The sequence below is a fragment of the Trachypithecus francoisi genome, unplaced genomic scaffold (genome assembly GCF_009764315.1).
Source record: "Trachypithecus francoisi isolate TF-2019V2 unplaced genomic scaffold, Tfra_2.0 Lachesis_group20, whole genome shotgun sequence".
Lineage (NCBI taxonomy): Eukaryota > Metazoa > Chordata > Mammalia > Primates > Cercopithecidae > Trachypithecus > Trachypithecus francoisi.
Genome location: NW_022681466.1, coordinates 24,512,279 through 24,518,191, shown reverse-complemented (window position 1 = coordinate 24,518,191; position 5,913 = coordinate 24,512,279). Strand labels below are relative to the sequence as shown.

At 52.4% G+C, this 5,913-nt stretch overlaps 1 long non-coding RNA gene across 1 annotated transcript; it reads left to right on the top strand.

Annotated features, from left to right (window-relative positions):
* The first annotated feature begins 1,983 nt into the window (after positions 1-1,983).
* Positions 1,984-3,726, top strand: LOC117066486. The gene is made up of 2 exons (XR_004430358.1): positions 1,984-2,032; positions 3,383-3,726. It is a non-coding gene; the product is annotated as an uncharacterized LOC117066486 (long non-coding RNA).
* The last annotated feature ends 2,187 nt before the right edge of the window (positions 3,727-5,913 follow it).

Here is a 5,913-nt window from a genome sequence, read left to right as displayed (position 1 = left end):
TGGAAAAACAAGTTGAAAAACTATTTGTAAGCTCCCATTTGTATTTTATTAACAAAAAGGTTTTTTCAATGCTTAAAGACTCTGAAGGAAGCACACCAATCAGTTACGTCTGATGGGAGAATGGACTTATGGAACACTTTATATTCTATAGGCTTCCATATTTGAATTTATTTATTTATTTTTGAGACAGAGTTTCACTTTTGTCACCCAGGCTAGAGGGCAATGGCATGATCTCAGCTCACTCTGCCTCCTCCTGGGTTCAAGCGATTCTCCTGCCTCATCCTCCTGAGTAGCTGGAATTACAGGCGCCCGCCACCATGCTAATTTTCATTGTATTTTTAGTAGAGACGGGGTTTCACCATGTTGCCCAGGCTGGTCTGGAACTCCTGACCTCAGGTGATCTCTCCCCTCCCACCTCAGTCTCCCAGAGTGCTGGGATTACAGGCGTGAGCCACTGCACCTGGTATATATTTGAATTTTACAGCAAGTATGTAGCACTTTTGTAACTTTTTTTTTGGTCTTTTTTTTTTTTTTTCCTTTTTGTGGAGAACGGGGTCTCGCTATATTACCCAGGCAGGTCTCGAACTCCTGGGCTCAAGCTATCCTCCCGCCTCTGCTTCCCTGAGAGCTGGGATTACAGGCGTGAGCCACTGTGCCCGGCCTGTAACTTCTTAAATGAAACTTTTTAAAAATGAATAAAACTTAAGGAGTAGAAGGGAGGGGACAGGGCAGGTAAGGAGGGTTTTGCCCTATCCTCTAGGCAATGAATGGAAGTGATGGCTCTGAGGACACCCTTCTCGCCCCAAGGAGAGGTCAGCCCCCCTCCGACCCACATTCCCATCAGTCTCAGCTCAACTGAATGTTTACAGAGCACCTGCTCCAGCCCAGGCACAGGATTTAGAGAAGGAGCTTGGTCTCTACCTCAGGGGCTCCCAGTCTGTGGGGGAGACCATGTCTCTGTGGTTCCTGTCCAACCTCAAGCGCATCCCCCCACACATACGTGCACACGTTCACAAACACAATGCGCACATACAGGAGCTGAGGAGGGGTGACTGGAGACCAGCTGTCTCTGGGGAGTGTGTGTTGTGGGTAGAGGGTTTCATGGAGTTTTGGGAATCTACAGTAAAGAAGCCTGGAAAGGACTCCAGCGAGGACAGGATACACACACACACACACACACACACACACACACACACACACGGCCTCTCTCACATGCTGATGCTCTGACACCATATTGTATACTCTTAGGCTCACCCTCAAAATTGCTGCCGTCCCCCCAGACCCTGCTGGGAGAATGCTGGGCATGGGGCAAGGCGGGGCAGATGATGAGGGAGGGAAGAAGGGAGGGGGAGGAAGAAGCCCTCCTTCATGATGTGGCCCCCTGCAGAGGAGCCCCTCAGTCGGGCTCCCCTCCTCCATTCCCTCCCAAGGGCTGCCAAGACAGAGTCCTCCTCCCCCTCCTTCCTCGCACAGGCCCAGGACAGGGAGGGGCAGAGTCCATGACACTGGGCATGGAAGGGGAATGAGGGGCCCTGTCACCCACCTTGCCCTGAACTGCCCCAAACGTCCCTAAATTGCTTTTATCTTTTCTCGCCTGCTGAAGATTTTCCCGGCACACCTATGAATGGAAGTCCTTCTGGAAACCTAATTGATATAGAAGGGAGAGGCTTAGAGGGGTCTTTCCAAGGTTTTGCCAGGATCCCCCCTGCCACACCCCACTCTTCTGTGGGACCTAGACAATCCGCTTGGCCTCGGAGCTCCAGTGTCTCCCTGTGTAAATGGGACTCAGCAATACTAACGCCAAGTAGGATCACTTCGGCCCTTTGAGTGGCAGTTTCCCTTATAGTAAATGAAGGTGGCTCCTTTGCGGGGAGCGGGAGGGAGCCATAAGGCCCAGGTGAGGACCTGCCAGCTACGGGGCCGCCTGGGGCGGGGAACGACCGCAGCTGCCGAGCAGCACCCAGAGGCCTGCGCGGGAACTGCAACTGTCCCGTCCCGGTCCCTCGGCGGAGAGGAAGCCCTAGAATCGGAGGTGAGTCCGGCTGCCCTGCCCTACCGGGCTGGGTCCTCGGCAGCTTTCCGGGGACGGGGTGGGCAAAGGAGAGGCCAAGAGAGGCGGAGACTGGGTCCTCCACCTGCAGGGAGCTCCCGTCTCAAAGTGGTGTCTGGGCCCGGGCTGCCATAGCCGGGGACCCCAGGAGAGGGGCAGGATAGTGGGGAGGTGCCAGGAGAGGGCTAGGTCCAGGCTGAGGGGTGGCAGGGAGAAGGTTAAGGGGCAAGGGCAGCGGTCTCCGTAGAGGAGACAGGCTGAGGGCTGGAGACAGGACGGCGATTCAAACGGAGAAAAGAGGCCAGGCACGGTGGCTTACGCCTATAATTCCAACACTTTGGGAGGCCGAGGCGAGTGGATCGCTTGAGGTCAGGAGTTCGAGACCAGCCTGGGCAACATGGTGAAACCCCGTCTCTACTAAAAATACAAAAATTAGCTGGGCGTGGTGGCGCACGTCTGTAATCCCAGCTACTCAGGAGGCTGAGGCAGGAGAATCGCTTGAACCCGGGAGGTGGAGGTTGCAGTGAGCCGAGATGGTGCCACTGTGCACTCCAGCCTGGGCAGCAGAGTTACACTCCATCTCAAACAGCAACAACAACAACAACAAAAAGGAAAACAAAGGGAGAAAAGAACCGAGATGCCGGGGAGGCCATTTTGGCCAGCCCCCTGCCTCCAAGCCCCTCCCAAATGGGATGCCTTGTTTTGTTTCTTTGTTCTGTGAAAATCCACCTGGAACAAAGAGTTTCTAGTCTCATCCACTCCCCTCACCCCCGCCCCGAGTTAGGATTCCCCAGGTCCAGAACTTCTTGGGAAGTTACTCGTGGAGGGCCAGCGACCTCAGATATACCCCTCCCCCTGCCCAGCCTTGGGGGAGGGAAACCACTGCTTTAGTCACGCCAGATAATCACCTCTGGTCACTCACTGTCTGGCCTCTTCCTCCAAGTAACTCCAACTATCTCTTAGACATTATCTCACCATGCAGGCTTGGTGGGTGGGTGGGAGAGAGGAAGGGAGGGGGAGCCAGAAGTGGGGAGGTGGTATTTAAGAAAGGAGAAACTGAGGCCAGAAAGGACCAAAATGCCCAGTGCCCTGATTCCCCACATAAGCTAGAAAGGTGACATTGTCATGCTCATAGGAGGACTGGAGGGCAAACTGCAGAGAGAATTTCCCAGAGAACTGTGAAAATGACCATTTGAAAGGAGCTTCAGGGGAATCACCAGTGCCCCCTGAACACCAGTTATGTGCCAAGTACTGTGTTAGGGGCTTTATAGGAATTACCTCATTCGTTCCCCCAAGGAGATAGACACTATAATTATTATTCTTGCTTTACAGATGAGCAAACTGAGGCAGCCACTTGTTCAAGACCACTGGATAAGCCAGTGGAGATGCCAGGATTCAAGCCTAGGGAGCCTGACTCCAGAGACAGTCTCCTGGTGAAGCAATGGAGCAATCTGGACATGGGGGCCTGCCTGGGATGACCTCCTCTGGGCCCTCCTGCAGGGCTAATGGAGTGACCTGTAGGTTTCCATTAAGACGACAGGCACAGCTACCCAGGGCTGGACTGTGCCCCTCTCCCAATCATCAGTGAAGGATCCAGGCCTTAGCAGACCCCATTGTCAGTCTTGCTCTCCCCGCAAATTTATATGTGACCTAAGAATTATGCTGGAAGAGGAAAATAAGCAAGAAGAGTTTCAATCATTTGCCTTTCTCTTGTGTATATGTTACCCTCCGATTTTTTCTAGTGCTTTTTTTTTTTTTCTCTCTTTTTGAGACAGGGTCTCGCGCTGTCACCCAGGCTAGAGTGTGGTGGCACTATGTTGGCTCACTGCAACCTCTATCTCCTAGGTTCATACAATTCTACTACCTCAGCCTCTCCAGTAGCTGGGATTACAGGCATGCGCCACTACGCCTGGCTAATTTTTTTTTTTTTTTTTCAGTAGAGATGGGATTTCACCATGTTGGCCAGGATGGTCTCAAACTCCTCAGGTGATCCACCCACCTCGGCCTCCCAAAGTGCTGGGATTACAGGTGTGAGCCACTGTGCCCAACCAACTCCTTTTTTACTTTTCTTTTTCTTTCTTTCTTTTTTTTTTTCTGAGACAGGGTCTTTTTCTGTTGCTCATGCTAGAGTGAGTGCAATGGTGCCATCATGGCTCACTGCAACCTCTCCCTCCTGGGTTCAAGTGATCCTCCAATCTCAGCCTCGGTAGCTAGAATTTCAGGCACATGTCGCCATGCCCAGCTAATTTTTTGTAGAATCAGGGTTTTGTTATGTTGCCCAGGCTGGTCTCAAACTTCTGGGCTCAAGCAATCCACCCACCTTGACCTCCCAAAGTGCTGGGATTATAAGCATGAGCCACTGTGCCTAGCCTCTAGTGCTAACTCTTGAGCCTTCTTCTTCCCTCTCCTGTCAACTGCACCTGCTCCCATACCTTATCCAGTGCCATAGCAGTAGGGTGGCCTTCCAAAGCCTGGAGCAGAGGAATTCCCTAATTCCACCCCACTCTAGACCGGGATCCAGCACATTTAATGTCATGCACCTAAGACCTGGAAAGTTCCTCCTGAGGTCTGACCCAAATCCTTCCTTCTTTTTTTTTTTTTTTTTTAGACACAGTCTTTCTCTGTTGCCCAGGCTGGAGTGCAGTGGCATGATCTTGGCTCACTGCAACCTCTGCCTCCTGGGTTCAAGTGATTCTCCTCCCTCAGCCTCTCAAGTAGCTGGGACTACAGGCACCCACCATGCTCGGCTAATTTTTTTTGTATTTTTAGTAGAGACGGGGTTTTACCATATTGGCCAGGCTGGTCTTGAACTCCTGACCTCAGGTGATCCAGCCGCCTCGGCCTCCCAAAGTGCTGAGATTACAGGCTTGAGCCACTGCACCTGGCCGCCACTGGGCTCTTCTAAGCTAGGATGAGAGGGCAAGTGTCCAGCCGGGCCTGGATTTTTCTACCTCCCAATTGCCTTCCTCATTAGAAGAGCAAAAGGGGAGGCAGCAAAGGGGTGCCTAATCTGCGGGAGTCCTACTCAGGCCCCCTCCCCCAAAAAAGCCTCATTACCATGGCCCCAGCCACTCTGCCCTCAGCTCTGTTTACTCTGTCATAAGAACAGCACGACTCAGCGAGACTTCAAAGGGAGTGTTCCAGTGGCATGCTTGCAGGGCAGGCAGACAGAGACAAGAGGACAAGGGAGGTGCGGCCGGGGCTCGAGGCCCAGGACCTTTCCCTAAGTGGAACAGGCACCCTCTGTAAGCACAGAGCACTGAGGCAGCACTGCCCCTGCATTCAGCAAGCTCCCAGCTCTGCTATGGGAGCCCCTAGTCTGATGGTGTGACCTCTTTCTTGCTCTCTTTCTGACACACACACACTAGGACACGAATGTGGAAATTGACTCTGCTGCACACCTGGGCTGTAGACATCAGGCTGGGGTCAAGGAAGGCAGCTCAGCAGTCCCCTCTTTCAGACTCTGTGATTCGAGCTTGAACCCATAATAGACCCTGAAGATTAATTGTATTACTGGTCGCCTTGGCCAGCTGCAGTGGCTCACACCTGTAATCCCAGCACTTTGGGAGTCCGAGGCCGGCAGATCACTTGAAGTCAGGAGTTCAAGACCAGCCTGGGTCAACATGGTGAAACCTTTTCTCCATTAAAAATACAAAAGTTAGCTGGGTTGTGGTGGCGCATGTCTGTAATCCCAGCTACTTGGGAGGCTGAGGCAGGAGAATCACTTGAACCTGGGAGGTGGAGGTTGCAGTGAGCCGAGATCACACCACTGCACTCCAGCCTGTGCAACAGAGTGAGACTGTCTCAAAAGAAACAAACAAACAAACAAAAAAAAAAACAAAAAGAAACATTGTATTACTGGT